The sequence below is a fragment of the Gossypium raimondii genome, chromosome 6 (assembly GCF_025698545.1).
Source record: "Gossypium raimondii isolate GPD5lz chromosome 6, ASM2569854v1, whole genome shotgun sequence".
Lineage (NCBI taxonomy): Eukaryota > Viridiplantae > Streptophyta > Magnoliopsida > Malvales > Malvaceae > Gossypium > Gossypium raimondii.
Genome location: NC_068570.1, coordinates 27,936,979 through 27,955,849, shown reverse-complemented (window position 1 = coordinate 27,955,849; position 18,871 = coordinate 27,936,979).

Genomic DNA, 18,871 nt, shown 5'->3' with positions numbered 1-18,871 from the left:
CTAAAATTAGATAGTTTCTTTAAAATTGATTCATTCCCTTAGATTTATTAACTCTCCAAACACCAAAACAACCCTCAATTTCAAACAGAAAACATGTTTTCTTCCCCAAATTCGTCATTGTTCTTCTTAATTTCATATCCCGAATTAGAGTTTTATATTTTATTTCATCAAATGAATATAATATTTTGACTTTATATGATTAAATAAAGTGTGTTGTTAATTTAAATCGAGTTTTAAACGATTATATTTAGATTTGGTGTTTTTAAAGTATGTTAAGATTCAAAAATAGAAAATCTCGAAATCGTGGGAAAACATGTGTTTTCAAAGTGATTTTTGATTCATTCTAACCTAATTAGAAGGTATTTCACTTCAATTTGATAGTTCATAACCAAATTTTTAAGAATCAAGTGCTTTCCCCTTTTTAATGTTCTTCAAAGCTTGAATTTTTTAGAAAATTTAGGACCATGGACTTAGGTAAAATTACTGCTTTATATAAGAAATTAAATTATATTTAGGATGTTTGAAATCAAAATTGAGGATTAGAAATGAGATTAGGATGTCGAAACTTCAATTTCGGCAAAACTAGCTAATTTTCAGTAGTGAAAAAGGAGAGGCTTGAATTGTGTATTTCTTGTTGTTTGGTTGTGCTCAAGGTTGTTTTTTATGAGTTTTGAATGTGTTTGTTATGCGTGTTTAGTGTCGGATCAATCGGGAGCCAATACAAGCAAGTCTAAAGGCAAGGAAAAGCTTGTTTAAGCTTTCGGCTTGTAAGCAGAAGCGTAATTGGTGAGTGTCCGAAGTCGCTACTAGTATGCACGATTCATAGCATTAAATGGGAGCTTAGGAATAGCCTAAACCTCTATCCTAAGTTCTGATTGTAAGCCTTTCTTATACTTTTTTCCTTATGTTAGCTTAGAATGGTCAACTCGAAATCGCCGATAGGGAGGTTGAATTGGCTTTTTAAAAAGTGTGGTGGAAGCAATGGAAAATATGTAACAAAAAACACAAGGATTTATAGTGTTTTGGCCCCAATTGCCTACTCCACTACCTTGGCTTACCACAACTAAGGATTTTCCCAAATTCACTAATTTGGCAACCTTTGAAGACAAGGTTTAACCTTACAATCTCTCTTAAGATTTAAGCTCCAAAATCTTAAGATACAACTCCCTTAAGGTTTCTACCCTGTTAGAATTAAGTGACCCAAATCCTTATTTAAATAAAATACTGTGGTAAAATAAAATAAAAGTAAAATCCCCATAGAATTATACTTCTTTTATTTTATTTTAGAATAAGGTTTTTTAAACCTTATTAAACTTCATCTATTTGATATTATTAGAATAAGGAGTTTCACTCCTATTAGAATAAGGTTTACAAGCCTATAAATAGGCCTAGTCTACTCCTCTTGTAATTAGAATTCGAATTAGACATAGTGAATTTTCTTCTCCTCTGCCCGTGGTTTTTTCCCGAAAGGGTTTCCACGTAAAATCTGTGTGTTCTTTATTTTTCTATTTCTATTTCTCTTTGCGAAATATTTTCATTACCGACATTATATTTTTACATACCCAAACCTTAAGAATTAGCCCTCTCTCAAAGAGAAACAAATAAGTAAACAAAGAAACAATCCTTACAAGATTAGGATGTTTGTCAATTAAGCACAAATACAAATAAGAAAACTTAAGCTAAATTGATACAATGAAAGCTCATAAGTGTTTACAAGAAAAAGGTATGAAAGAATTAAGCTCTAGATTTTTTCGATTGATCTTTAAGCTTTGCACATGTTTCTTGTTGCTTCTAAACCTTTGGAAGATAGTATTTATACCCTCTAATTTATTTTCAACCGTTGTGGTTGTTGTAGAAGTGAATGTAGCCTTTGGGATGAAATACTAGATCATTAACTTCACCTGTAGCAATGAGTATCGATAACAACTAAAAAGGTATCGATATTTTTTGTAAATAATGCTGATTTCAGTGACCGTTGAAGCAGGAATATCTATACCTTAGGAAATATATTGATACCTTAAGATGGTATTTATACCCTCTAATTGATTTTCAATTGTTGTGGTTGTTGTAGAAGTGAATGTAGCTGTTGGGATGAAATACTAGGTCATTAACTTCACCTGCAGCAACGAGTATCGATACCAACTAAAAGGGTATCGATATTTTTTGTAAATAATGTTGATTTCAGTGACCGTTGAAGCAGGAATATCTATAACTTAAGAAATATATTGATACCTTAAGAAAAGTATCGATACTGGATTGATACCTACTAGGGTTTGAAAATGGTAGAATGTCAATTTTGTATCGATTATCATCGGGGTATCGATATCTTGTAGAATATTGATACTTAGACAAAAAGTATTGATACTTTTTATCCTAAAGTAATTCTAACTTGTTTGAAAATGGTTAAATCATATTTGAAAATGTTTGACTCAATTGAAACCATTTCAACTTGATTTTATCAACTTGCTCAACTTTACTATTATTTAAAAACACTTTAATTTGTTATATCAAAACATATTATCTGATAAGGCTTAATTTAACACCTTGTTATGAAAATATGCTTAATGCATGACGAGTTATGGAATGTGATGACATTGTGACAGGTAATGTGTCTGTGAATACTTATATGTGATTTGTTATAATCTGATTTTTAATGCACACCTATGTGGTCGAATATGTGATGGCTCAATGAGCATAGTTGTGGCACTTAAAGTGCAATTTTATGTGAATCTAATAAGCATGTGTTGTGTACAAGTTGTAATGTGAATTGATATTTATGAATAAGAATTATTTGCATTAAAATAGTAATTAAATGTGTGAATTTTGTGGATATTTTGGCCATGTGATCTCTTGAAACCGTTGGATAGTTGGCATGCCATAGGATTGTAAGTACTCACCTTTCTGTTTTGTGAATTGGGCACTGAGGCCTCGGGATAGATTAGAGAGATAAGGGAATGTCGAGCTAGGCTCCATTCATCGGGATATGTTTGTGTGTTTAAGAGTGTTTAGCTTTATGCTAACACTTATGAGATATGTTATACTCTTTGAGTCATTGGTGTGACGAAAATCCGTGTATCCAATGTGTGGTGATAAAGCCCACTTTTATGTTTCATGTTTCCAAGTTGCCAAATTATCATTAATTGATTAATACATGCAAATTTTGTGTGTAAATGCGTGTGAATATATAAGCTAGACTTGTGGGTTATTAAAGCATGAATTCGTTGTTTTGTCTTAATAAATTATCGATAAATGAATTATATATATATATGAGTTGTATGTATTTGCATATGAGAGTATATGTTGGATTTATGAATTATATATATTGCAAACCAGACTGGCAGATCACGAGAAAATATGCTTGGTTGAACAGAAATGATATGATGAGTTAAAGGGGTGTATGTATATGAATACGACTGAATGATTTGCTTCTGATTCTAAATTCTGGGTATGAGGCTGGCATATGGATGGGTTGTGAGTAAGTTGTGGTTATGTTGGCAGATAGTAATCGCCCATGTGTTGTGTTAAGTTGGCATATTGAAACTGTCTGTATTCTATGAACGCATTGCACTTCTCTGAAAGGTTTGGTACCACCTTAGGTATCAATGCGTATGTTTTATATGAGATATCTTTATCATTGGAGGGACCAAGTTTTTGCTAGGGATTCATCAAACTAATTATAGTCAATTGTCAAGCCAAGGCAGCTTGGCCTCCGAACATGTCTTCTAGTATCTCTAGAATCGCTTTGGCAATCTTACAGCTTTCCAGTTGCTTATAAAAGGTGTTGACCACACTTGCCAACATGTAGCAACGAGTTATCTCATCAGAATCCTCCTAACATTTTCTAGCCTCAACTTGAGTGGTTGGTGGGCATTTATTATCAAGAACTATTTTAAGTTTCCCATAGCTTAGGACACTTATGACCTTCTTTTTCCATTCCTTATAGTTATTTTCATTTAGTTTATTTTTAGTAAGTATCTTTAGTAAGGGAGTAGGTGTCATTTTTTGAATTGAAAATAAAGCATCTATTCATTAATATATTTTTATTAAGCAAATATTAAAACCTATTGCAACAAACGATATGCATTAAGATAATTCATGTGTATTACATTAAACCTTGAAAACATTTGTAAGTTGATGCAACGATAATTCTTACACCCATTGAATTAAGTCGAGTTGCAATCTTAATCAACTAGTAAGAAAATGGATTTTCATCCATGTAATATGTGAACCTAACTCCTTAAATATTCATACGTACTAATAATCATTTCATGTTTGGCCATCATTCAAACTTAAGCATAGCTTCTTGGGAAGTTATTTAACTAGAATGATATTGAGTGTACAACCATCAACTCAACATCTTATCATTCTATGTAACATGAATGAGTCACCTCGGGGCAATTTCAACGAGTAACATGTATGACTAGTTGTCCACTATAAAAAAAAATTTCTTCAATGAATTCCACATGATAATACCTACCTTAGGGCCAATAAACTATCATATGCTATCACAAGATAGTTATCTCTTTTAAGGAAATCTCAGTAGTGAAATTGTAACACCCCTAACCCGTATTCATCGCTGAATTAGGGTTACAGAGCATTACCATAAAATCAAAAACATTTTAAATTAGTATCATACAATAATAAAATCACATCATAAACCAATCATATACACATATATCATCTCTAAATCGAAACCCTAAACATATCTTAAAAGTAAAGCAAGACTAATTTGAAACAGTTTGAAAAGCTTAGAAAATTATGCATAAATTTGCAAAACAGGAGTCAAACGGCCATGTGGCCTGGCCGTGTAACCTTTAAACTAGGGGCACACGATCGTGCCCTAGCCTATGTCTACACCTGTGTCACACGCTCGTGTGCCAGACCGTGTAACTCTTTGAGTTGCAACCTAAGAAAAAAATCACCAGATGGCACACAGCTATGTCGCCACGTCGTATGCCTTACACGACTGAGTCACACTCTCGTGTCTCAGGCCGTGTGGACCTAAATTTACCTAAAACAAAGCCATTTCAAATTCATTACATGTATAACCAAATATCCTACTTAAGGTCCCTTTAAAAGGGACCTAAACAACAACAAAACACAATTTAAACATGCTTAAAACATACCAAAACAACCATCTTAAGTGCCTAACCAATGTGCCCTCATTGACACCACATTTAATTCATCCATTTACAACCAATATACCATTCATAGATACCTCAAGTAAATTTCAAACATTCAAATAATTGAATATGGTAAATCTATAACCTATACCAATCATTTCCACCAATTGTCAACCAAAAATGCTCAATGAATAAGCTTTCTTCATTTACTAATCAAGCACCTCAAGTATAATACCAAAACAACCAAATCCTTGAAGCAAAAACTAAGGGAAAGCATTTACATAACAACTCCAAACATGTATTTACAATCATTTAAAGCTTATAGAACTATATTTTCTAGGATTTACTAAACAAAAGGACATTATCTTAATATTGACATCCTAGGTACATGCCAAGACTCAAAAAGAAATACATTACCAATTTTGAATATAGGATTTTTCGTGGATGCTGAGACGTGGAACAACAGTAATACCTAACCTGCAGTCAAATAAAAATTCAAGCAGTAAGTAACTAATGATCTCAATAGATCCCATTTTCAACTATTAACCAAAAGTTCACATTTCACAACATATAAGTCATCTCATGAATTTGGTTACCTTACCAAAATTTATAAACCATCAAATGGCACCTGGTGCCTAACGGTTAGACCGTAAATAAGGTTTTTGTACCTAGCGCTAGTCGTTTAACTCGACATGATCAATGGTGTGCCCAACACTAGTCAAACGAGTCGACAAATTATTACACCTAGCGCTAGCCGAATAACCGACAAGATCAACAGTGTGCCAGCACTAGTCGAACGAGTCGAAAAATTATTGCACCCGGCGCTAGTTGGATAACTGGCAATAGTTGTGTCCAGCACTAGTTGAACGAATCGACAAAAGATTTACGCCCAGTACTAGTCGAATAACCGACAATAATTCTCATCTGCAATTCCATAATTTTATTTTTCATCACTGACTATCACATTTTATATAAATACATATACTTCCATAACTTACATTCAATTGAATTAACTTATACATCCATAAACTTCCATTCAATTTAATTAACAATTACATTAGATATATAATAAGGCATCAAGTAGTAATTAGATTAATTAAAAAAATATAATAAGGCATCAAGTAGTAATTAGACTCATTAATAATTTAAATATGTAAATTTTAACCCCTAATTATTTTTCTCCAAATTTTGATGATTTTTCCAAAGTCAGAACAGGGGAACCCAGATTTAATCTGACCTTGTCTCACAAAGTTTATTATACATCATGATTTACAATTCCATTACTTACATCATTTCTTCTATGAGAAACTAGACTCGATAAGATTTAATTGCATATTTTGTTCATCCTCTAATTCAATTTCCACAATTTATGGCAATTTTTCACAATTAGCCTACTGCTTCTGTCCAAACAGCAAGCAATTTCAACTTTTCACTGAATCCTTTTTTTGCGTTTCTGGTACACACCTGGTTCTCTTTGATGCTAAAACAATCCCCGAGCACTCCAAAGCCTATAATCAAGATACTCAACATCAATTTAACAGATTTACAAGCAAATTGGCAACCAAGAATGAATAGAAACCCAACTTACTACTGCTGCTGTCCAAACAACAAGCAATTTTAGCTTTTCACCGAATCCCTTTTTCTTTGCGTTTCTGGTACTCACCTGGATCTCTTTGATGCTAAATCAGTCCCTGAGCACTCCAAAGCCTATAATCAAGATACTCAACATCAATTTAATTGATTTACAAGCAAATTGAAAACCAAGAACGAACAGAAACCCAACTTACCATCAACGATAACCCTCCGTTTAACTATTGTTAAGATGAGAACACTGAATTTACCAGTCCGAGCCTCCCCCTACACCCAAATCGTAGAGAAAAAAATTACCACTTCAGTCATTAAGAGATTCATTATAGAAATGAAGAGAAACAATTACTAAAACTAAGCGAGCACTAAGAACGTGCGAAAACAAAGGAAAATAAATGGATTAGGGAAAAATCAAGAAGAAGAAAAAGAAGAGAAAGATAGAAAAATTCAGAGAATTTCGGCAGGAGGAGAGGGAGAAAAATAGACGGGAGAATTTTTTTAGAAAAGAGAGTCAAAATTCGGTTATGGGAAAAAAATCCAGATAACCCCCAAAATCCCTTAATCTTCTTTCCTAATTCCCACTACACATCCACTACTCAGAATCCCCCTTTTACACAACCCTATCCCGAAATCTGAGCAAAAAAATAATAATACTCTTGCCTGCATAGGGATTCGAACACAAGACCTCTACTATAATAACACACCATTTAACCACCAGACCAGCAGACTCATTCTAATGTAATTTACCCAACAATCAAATAAAAGCCTACTAAACAAGAGTAAGGCCTAATTCATTCAAAATACCAAAATTTGCCCAAGCGAAGGCTTGAACTTGGGACCTCCCAAACACTTCCAGAACACATAACCACTAAAGCTGACAGATATTTTTGTCATATTTTCACAATAACAAAATTAGAAATTTTGGGGCGTTACAGTGTCTTACAGAAGACTTGATTGGCACATCATTCAAAATATAGCAAGCCGTTTGTATCGCATATCCCCAGAAGAAAGTAGGAAGTTGTGAATAGCTTAACATTGAACGAATCATGTCAAGCAAGGTTTTATTCCTTCTCTCAGCTGCGTCATTCTGCTGTGGAGTGCCCAACGTAGTTAATTGAGAAAAAATTTCATTCTCTATAAGGTATCCTAAGAACTCATAGGACAAATATTCCCCACCTCAGTCAGACCGAAGATTCTTTATGGATAAACCTAATTACTTTTCCACTTTCACATGAAACTCTCGAAATTTATCGAAGGTTTCGCTTTTATGGTGTATTAGATACACATATTCATATCAAGAATAGTCGTCGATAAAATTCTAGTAATAACCGTTACTTCCTCAGGTACTGATGCTCATAGGACCACATACATCAATGTGCACAAGTTCTAAAGGTTGGTTGGCCCTTGTACCTTTTTCATTAAAAGACCTCTTAGTCATTTTACCTTCCAAGAAAATTTCACATTATGGAAGATTAACTTCCTTAAACATACTTAAAGGACCATCTTTCACGAGTCTAGTGATTCTTTCTTGGTTAATATGACCAAGTCTTAAATATCATAAGTACCCCTCATTAGAGTGTGAAGCTTTTTATCAACTATTTCAGTTTGAAGTATCGAGTAGTTATTTGGTTTGATAAAATACAGATTATTTTCCATCCATCCATTACAGATTAAAGAATAATTTCTATGAATAGCAATCCCTTCATTGCATGTTGTCGAAACCATTTTTTTAATAAAGGGAGTCGACTTTAATTTTGAAAACGAAAATGAACATAGGAGTCGCCACCAATCTTATTTTGTGAGGTGTGATCGGGTCACCTTGTAAACGGTTGTTTTTAATAAACGATTTGGATTTATTAAAACAACGCTTTTGGTCTGAGAAATCCAAAAAAACGGGTTCGGGAGTCGGTTACGTATGAGGAATGATTAGCACCCACGTAACGCCCAAAATTAGTACCGAATTGATTGATTAACGTCCTAATGTCGAAAAATTTGAAAAGATTTTAAAATACGACCCTTTTAACTTGAATAAATTGAATTAAATGATAAGACACTCTTATTTAAAAGAAATAAAATGTCACACCCAGTGAGTTAGGGCACAACATTTTTAATCTTCAAAATTAAGTTTATCTTTTGACTTTTAAAACCCATGGATTTTGATAAGGATATATGGTTATTTGGGTCAAATGAAAAATCAAAACCCAGTAAGTTAGGGTTCAATTTCTCAAAATTCCTAAATACCGATTATTGCCTTTATTTTTAAAAATTCTTAATTTGAGGTAGCAAAATGTCATATCCAGTGAGTTAGGATCCAACAATTTGAGCTCTTGAGAATAAGCATTATTTGAAATTTGTACGATTTTATTGAAAAAAGATACTCGGCCACCTAAATTCAACAATGTAAATAAAACTATTTTAATAAAATAAAAAAGATAATCTTTGGATACCGGGTTTTTGAAACTTATAAATAAAACTATTTCGATATTTTAATAAAATGTAATCTTTTAAACAATGTAATGTGATTGAATGTATACATATAACGCAAAAAAGATAATTGAAAATAAAATGTACACCAATGAATAACAAACAATTAACAAGCAAATACAAACAAGCATAACAACAATAATTTCAATCATATATCATGTAAATACCAATATCAATAGTCAAACATCAAATGAATTATTAATCAAAATTTTAAAGATACACTAAAATAACAAAAGGAAAAAATTTTAATTTATAGATCCTATGTACAAAAGTTTTAAAATAAATTATATACATGAGTATAAAATAGATTCAAATAGAATAAAAACGTTGCATAATAGTATTTGAAATAAGTTTGAAGCAAATAATATACATATATTAATTTTACATAGGTAATACGTATAAAGTGAAACACGATAGTAATAATACATATTATAAAATATCAAAACTGTATACAAAATATATCAAATTTTCATAAAAAATATAAAATAATTAAGGATGAATTAAATAATAATATGTTAAGTTTAAAACCATAACGCATAATGAATTTGAAAAGTTAATGTATGTTTAAATTAAATAATGTTAATAATAATTTAAAATAATAACATGTTATATCTTAAAATAATACTAGTGATGAATTTTAAAACGATGTTAACTTTAAATATTAATTAATACTAGATTTAAAAATATATATTAAAAACAAGAACCAATTAAATTTAAAAAATACACTAATAAGAACTGAATTTAAATTAAAATAGAAGTAAAAAGAGGAGAGAGAGAGAGAAAAAGAAAAAGAAGAATGGTGGGTCAAAATGGAATTAAAATAAAATTAAAGAGCAACAAACAGAATTTAAATAAATAAAAAAACTAAAGTGCAGCGCGCGAATAATATGAGGGACCAAAAGAGGAATATTCCCAACACCTCAAAACGCTGCGCTATGATAAGGACCAAGGTGAGCAGAATTCAAAATACATTGGGTAAGATTAACAAATAACAAAAATAAAATTAGAAATAGGAACTAAAACAGAGGGACCAGTTGCACAAATATTCTCTCCGAGACCAAAACGCGCGGACCTGGCCATGCTCGGGTCGGGTCATCGGGTCAGTGCCAATACGGCACCATTTTAGAGCCATTGACATAGGCCCCAAACGGTGTCATTTTATGCCCTATATAAATGCCATTCAAAACCCTAAAAACAAAATACTTCAAAGCCTTTATTAAACTATCAGAGAAAAAAAACTAAACCTCTCTCATCCTCCACCGCCTCAAAACCCAAAAATCCGTCTAAATCCGATTTGGAAGGAGTAAACGGAGCTCCGACGGCGTGCTCACAGGTAAGATCCTCCCCCCTCTTCCTCTTTTTTTTCGTATGTATAGAAAAAAGAGCAAAAACAGAACGACAAAAGAAAAGAAAAAAAACTTTGAAAAATCACCTTCAAAAACTCAGTCTTTTTCTTTTGATTTTCTTTTCTTTGTATTTTCTTTTCACCGATTTTTTATCAATATCTGTGCAAAAAAATTACAATGGCCTTCTATCTGATTTTATAGCCAAATATGAAAAATTAAAAAAATACAATGTTTTTTCCTTCTCTGTTGCGTTGTTTTCGTCCTATTTACAGGTATAGCGTACGGAGGCTATGGACATGGCGTGTACGAAGGTGTGCGTGAAGAACGGCTCGGCTGTGGCGCAGAGGCTTGGCACGTACAGAGGAGAGCCCTGGTTGCTGCGGCGCTGGAAGCTTGCTGAAGGATAGGGTTTCCGTCTAATTAGGGTTAGGTTTTGGGACCCTGTAATTGGGTTTTGTAATCGGGTTTGGGTTTGGTTAGCTGGGCTAGGTATTTAATTGGACCATGTAAATGAACTGCCTAATATTTGGGCTTTATTTATATTTTGTTTTTTTATATTGGTTTCAGTTATTTATATGGGTAGGGCAATAATTGGGTCTTACACATGTCATGGTATAACCGTCATAAAATAAACAAGCTACAGAAATTAAATTGCTCTTAAAATGAGGCACATAAAACACGTTCTTTAAAATAATCTTCCTAAAATTATCAAAGTGTAAAATAAGTCTGCAACGAGAGGCTCTTGTCACATAGACTTCTCGTTTTGCTAAACCTCTATAAAAAACACACACATGGTTGTGGCTCTAGAATCAATAACCCAATTATCAATTGATTCTTCCACTAAGCAAGCTTCAACCATAAAGAGTTCTATACATTTACCCTTTTCGGCTAGGTAATCCAAATACTCCTTGTAGTTTGATATGAAATGGCCTTTTCTATGGCAGAAGAAACATTTGATCTTTTTTAGGATCTTTTGACTTCTTAGCCTTTTTCCTATCCACACGAGGTGGAACAGAAGACTTAGTCAGTTTCTTCTTTCCCTTAGGTTTCTGTTTCTCCCTTAAAGGACGAGGGGCCCACAGCTAAGTTTGCCTCAGGTTTCTCTTGTACCAGCTTACTACCATTCAGCATCAACTCATATGATTGTAATTCCTTCATGAGCTGACTCAAGGTAAGTGCCTTATTCCCCAAGTTGTAAGCGGCCCTAAAACCAGCAAACTCTTTGGTTAAGGATTTGAACACTATTTCAATTTGCGTATTCACATCTAGTTCAACCCCATTGTCCTCGGCTTCTGCAAAGAATCCCATAAGCTTAAGCATATGTTCTTTAACCGAAGTGCTAGTGTTCTGTTGAGAATTCATCAAATTTGTAATAGCAAATTGTTGAGCCAATGTGACTTGGCCTCTGAACAAATCCTCCAAATTTGTCAAGATCTATTTGGCAGTACATAAATTCTTGTGTTGCTTTTGCAACACACTACTCATGCTCGCTAAGATATAACTTCGAGCAATCAAGTCAGAATCTCTTTGGTGATTTCTCGCTTTGGACTGAGCTTCAAGAGGGCACTTTCATCAATAATGAATTTATGTTTCTCATAGCTGAGAACTATCAGCAAGTTCATTTCCATTCTCGAAAGTTATCCCCATTTAATTTATTCTTAGTAAAATGCTAATAAGAGAAGTAGGAGACATATTTGAACTGAAAAAAATAAATATTTCACTAATTACTATCTTTGTATTAAGCAAATATTTTTCATTTCAGCAACATACCAAGAATTCAGTATGATGCATCCGCTTGTATTAAAACCATGAAAAAGAAATCCGTTGCTACGTTCATTCTCACACCTATCAACCATGTCACCTTGGGGTCCCATGATTAACTAGCAAGAACATGGATTACATCCAATCAGTTTGTGAATCTTAACTCTCAAGACTCTACACGAACTAATAATCGTTTCATGTTTGGTCATCATCTCTAGCTTAAATATTGTTTCTTGGGAAACTATTTAATAAGAGATGATCTTGAGTGTGTAACCATTAACTCAACCCCTATCATGAACATGCTCTAATTTGTGAGTCATCTTGGAACAATCTCTCTGAAAGTTATGCATGACTAGCTGTCCTTAAAAGGAAAACCTATTTAGTGAACCCACATGACAAAATTTACCTTGGGGTGCAACCAGGGTAGGAACCGGCTCAAAACTTTATCATGCTATCACTTAGGGACCATCAATAGAGGTCGTGGGTCTTGTTCAATGACCTTCTCCCACTCAATATTTTAAAAACATGCAAGGTTTTTTATCCCAAATTTTAAGGATGATCATACAATAGTCCTAGTGGCATTCTCACCTAATCTAAATGACATGCTTCCAATATATGCATGTCATGCTATAGCAATAATATCCATTCATAAGAATCAATCAATCTTAAAACAAACAATTTTGATTCTCCATATTTTTTCTTTTAAGGGAAAAACCGAAGAAGTGAATGCGAACTGTGCACCAGGTAGGGTCCTAGGAAAGGGAGGTGAGCCAAATTTGACTACTTAAAAAACAAGTCTTTCCTATCCAGAGCCAATCCTAGACATGTACCTTCTCATTAGCACACTTCTCATAGTTACCGAATAACCTAAAGAAGTGAATAGAACAATACAACACATGTATTTTCTCATTATCACGCTTCTTATTTTTAATCGATCAACTGTGGATCATCTCATATGTAACAGCCCGGTTTAGACCCTAGTCGGATAGTGGTTTTGGGACCACGAATTCGAGTTAAAAAAATATTTTAATATTATTTTTGGTGTCTACAGCATGTTGGTTTATATGTGTGAAAATTTCGTGTGAAAATTTTATCATTTGTGTGCTCAATTTAAAAAAAATGACTTAATCACGTAAAGTGTAAAAGTTGTGTTCTTATAGTTAAAGGTGTCTATTAGCTATGGAACCTTAAAGTGAAGGTCCTTAACTGGTAATTATCCCATTTTTGAGATAGTGGATGATAGTGGGATAGCACATGGTGTAATTATTAATATTATTAATGGTTAGTTAGGTAAATTAGTAAATAATGTTAAATTAAAATAAAACAAAATGTATTGTCATCTTCCATTATTCATCTTCACCAAAAATTCAAGGAGAAGAAAGCCATTGTTGGCTTTAACATTCAGCCAAGCTCTCATTGCTCAAATAGGTATGGTTTTAGCTTCGTTTTTAATGATTTCTACGTTTTTGAGATCGTTGCAGCTTAATCTAGCTAGCCCGTATCTCCGGTTTCAAAATTGTTAAAGTATTTGAATGTTGCCATTGTTGAATGCATGAGTATTTTGATAGTTGATAATGGAAAATAAATATTTTTTGATAGATTAATATGTTTAATTAAATGATTTTTGATAAAAATGTGTAATAAGGATTAAATTGTGAAATTTGTAAATTGAAGGGTCAAATTGTGAAATAAATTGAATAACTGGGTTGCTAAGGAGCTAAGGTAAATTCGGCCTAACATGGGTTTGTTGAAATTTTAAGTAATTTGTGTTATTTTGAAATAGGGACTAAATTGTGAAAATGTGAAATATTAAGGGCTAAAATGCAAAATGCCCAATTTATGTATTTTTGGATAAAATTGAATGAATGTGTTATTAAACAAGCCAAATTTGAATTGATTAGATCAAGAAAAGAGGAGATCGGATTTGGATTGGGGAAAAATCAAAAATTTTCAAATAGTCGTCCGGTTCGTTCATGTCCATACGAGGTAAGTTCATAAGTGAATAATTGTTGTTCAATTCATATGAAAATGTATTTAATTGTGCCGAATTGAATTTTAGTAACTATATATGTGTATGCTGAATTAATGTAAGTATAGGAGAAGTAACTACGAGCTTGAAACGAACGAATTACAACATCTGAAAGCCCCGTACGAACCATATGAATAGTTAGGATACACATGTCATGACATAGGATTCTGATATGAGTTATCGTGTCAGACCATATTTGGGACGTTGGCGTCGATTTGAGATTTACGTTTAAGACCATGTTTGGGACATCAGCATCGTATACGATTTCGTGTAAGACCCTGTCTAAGACAATGGCATCAATATTTGATTACATGTAAAACCACGTTTGGGACGTTGACATTGTAAGAGCTTCTGAGCTATCTGAGTATCCTTATTAATTCCGAATGGTTCAACGGGCAATATCGAGAAATGAATGACTATGTGAAAGTATATCCGATTCAGGTACATACGAAGTGTATATGATATTCAAGAATGAAAAGTGAGTATGTTTCAAATGACGATATGTGAAATACATGACAATGAATGAAATGAATGTATATAAATGAATGTTGTGATACATATGCTCATTATATGAAATTGTAATGAAATAAGCTTAATTATATTCAAGAGTTCGAGTACCATGAAATTGTGGTCCTATGTTTCGAACATGGGATTTATGAAATATGAAACATGGTTTTGAGTATGCTAGTTTGATTTGAAAGATGATTAGATAAATGTTATTGATAGGTTTAAATTATTAAATATGTTATGTATATGTGAAAGAGTTAAATAAGCATGTTTTGATTTGTTAGTTATGTGTTTTGTATGACCGAATGTGATATATATTTGAATGAGGAGTATATATGGTTCGAACAGTGGAATTATGAAGCATGTGTAATATGACTTTGATGTATGGTAGTTAATTTGAATTTTGAATTGATAAATGAGATTGAAATGGTTGAGATTTGCTAAATTCGGTCTAGTTAAAGTGAATTATAAATATCATTGAGATGATTTATTTGCTTATGGCTTACTAAGCTTTCAACGCTTATTCTGTGTGTTTTTCCTATGTTTATAGAGTTTTGGAGACTTGCTTGGGTTGGAAGTCATATGAGACCTTATCACACTATCTGGTTATCGCTTTGGTAAATATAAGCTTTGAGTTTTTGGTTATGTGGCATGTATAGGCTAGTTTTGATATGCTTGGTTTTGAAATTTGTATATATGTATATAGCCATGCGAAAATGGCTTGATCATGATACTAATGTTGGTATATATATATTCGGTCATGTTATAAGCTTAATTTGGAGGTATGTTTCATGTTAAGTATGTTTGTGATGTTGGTTATAAGATTCGGCAATGAGAAGTGTTAATGATGATGTATAATCGGCCATGAAAATAGCTCATTTTTTATTTATAACTTGTCTTGTGTAAAGGTTTAAAAGTGGTAAATGATGTGTTTTTGACATAATACATATACTCACATAAGTTAAGTTATGTATGTGTGACAGCTTGCATATTGGTTGTTAAAGTACAGTTTGTGATGGTAAAATATGAACATATATTGTAATTTATTTGATGGTCATTTAGGTACAGTTATAAATGGTACAATTAGCTTTGATTCGAGATGTGAAATTGGTTGGATTATCGGAGGGTAAATTTTATGACCTAATATATGGTTAAAAGATCGATTATGTATATGTATTTTGGAAATTGTAAAGAGTGTGTTTTTTTATATTTGGCTAACAATAAGTAAAATATGCTTATACATGCCTATGATATGTTTTGTTCGTGATTTTGGTAATTAATGGTTAAGTTGTTAAGTTAAGTGCTTGAGTTTAAAATGTGCCATATATGTGATTTATGAATTTGGTAAATGATAGATAGGTATTTTGGATATTTATTAGTCAAGCGGTATTGTAATTATGATATGATTTGATTTGGCTCTTATGTATAAAAATGGTAGTTATTATTTTGGTAAAATGTGCATAATTTAGTAAAACCAAATTTCATACTTGACCATTATGTGAAGATGTTAATGTCGTATATATATATATATATATATATATATTAATGTTTAATAAATCATGTGGTTTGGCTTGACTTAGTAAAATGTGAAGAAGTGCATAATTATAAATAGTGTTTTTGGAAAGTATTTAATGAAATAGATTTATATGAATGGATGTCTTAATATATGATTGGTATATGAAATGAATTATACTTGGTTATAAGTTAAGTACTCGATTGCCATGATTCATTGGTTATAATGTTTGAATACTAATTTGGGTAGAGTATGAATTAAGTATCGAAGCATGTTAGTTTTAAAATTATACTGGATGAATAGTATTGAAATGATTATATTATTTGGTACTTGAATTGAAATGAATGTCTGTTCTAAGTTGTATTTTGATCGATCATTCCTCGTAACCCTAATCCGGCGACAGACACAGGTTAGGGGTGTTACATCATATATATATCACAATTATAACATTACATAATATAAATATTATAAACAATTATAAAATAGATATATAATGAGATAGGCAATTAAAATAAAATTGTCAGCCAAGGTTTCCATGGTTCTATTTCTAAAAATAAATGAAACAATAAAATTACATATTTTTTTGTCACAAGGCATTCCTTGAGTCTTCAACTGCCATCACATATTTTTCTCGCCATGGACTCCTACTGGAAAAATTACATTTAAGTCCTATGTCTATTTCCAGCTCACAAGAATTCTAAGCATTTTAAAAAGCATAGCCTTACGTGGAGATGATAGTCCACAGTCTATTTCCTAAGAACCACAACCTCGACAATAAAAAATAATAATTATATAACAAATATATAATATCACATCCATTCTCATATATAACTCAAAACATGCATAAGATCTAAAGAATGCCACTTTCTAAGTAATCAAATCATTCAAAAAGAAGATAAATTTATTTTAATATTAAATTAATAAAATACTATTAAGATAAGTATTAAATTAAATTTAATATTAAACTATTAAAATATTATTATTTTTGAAATAGTTAATCTGAAATCAAATTCTCTAGTAGAGTCCCAGTAGAGTCCCAGTAGGAGTGTAACTCTTCCTTTGCTCACCACCGGATGCCATCGTCATGACACAAGCACCGCCCGTGTCCAAAGGATGAGTGTGACAACCTTACAAGACCGAGCGAGTTTGGTTTGCTTTGCCGATTCGATCGAGGTCAATGACGACAAAACCGTTCCAGTCTAGCCATCGGATGGACTATCAACCCAGTTTCACATATCGAGCCTGGTACGACCAATTTTTGGGTCTTGATCTCAGTTTTGGGCTCCTGAATCAATTTTACGATCTCAGGTCCAATTTTTAAGTTTAATTTCCTATTGGGCCAATTGTCTGACATGAAAATTAACTTCCAAAAATATCATATTAATTTTAATTGATTCAAAATTAATTTTTCCAGAAATCACTTACATTTTCCAAATTAATTTTTCAAGAAAAATTTTTAATCAAATTTTCTACTTGAACAATTCTTACACCCATCTAATTTAATTCCACATCGAATTAATTGACTCAATTAAATTATTCCCAAAGTCGTAGAATTTTTTCTGATTCGAATGCAATCCAATCGAACATTTGTTGAGCTAGTGGAGGGACCAATCGGGCATATACAATTAGGCCTAGTAATTGCAATTATATCTAGAAGCATCGTTCCGACAATTCGCAATTACTTAAACATGTAGTCAGTCCACAAGAAGTACGATGATTGAAAACTCCTTATTGTATACTCTTTACGAAAGTAATTCATCCAACTGCTTTGTCCAATGACCTCATCATGTGTGTGTTACCTCGTATGATATCCTTTGAGTAAATCTGTTCACTCAATACAATCCTATTTTATCTCATTGTAACCATTGTGTCTTCTTCATAATTAATATCATCACTATCAACAAATGACTGTCATAAATTACTCATTCAAGAATAAGCAACCCGTGGCCATATTCCATATTTATCAATTTACATAATGCAAATAAGAGGATATCATTAACTCTTTAATTGAGCTATGAATTTCACTATTGCTAGTAAAGCCATGCCATATACAACTCATGTACCCAACATATCGGCAATGGGCTCGATCATCTTTAGAGCATAAGCCTCCATTTATGTCAAAGCACATGACTTGCATACACATGGTCAGTGACTAACTCAGGATTTAGGTAAATCACACCATGAACGTCAGAAGTGAATTAATTCACAAACGGATTCAAAATTAATTCATCTTGCGTCCAACCCAATGTATCATTCTACTAATGAATACATCTATGTCTACTCGTGGAGTTAACTGCTCCGATAGCCAAGACTAACCATCTTCCTAATTGGAATTGTAGATGACATAATAATCCTTCTCAGTATTTGAATCAAATGTACACTTTGATTCTTTTACGGGATTGCGGACTCATTTAGATTATCTACTGAAGTAAGTTGTCTTTCCCGCAATATAAACGTTCTTTACAATGCCATTTATCTTTAGTTTGAATTTTAGACAATCAATGAACTAATATTTGTTTGT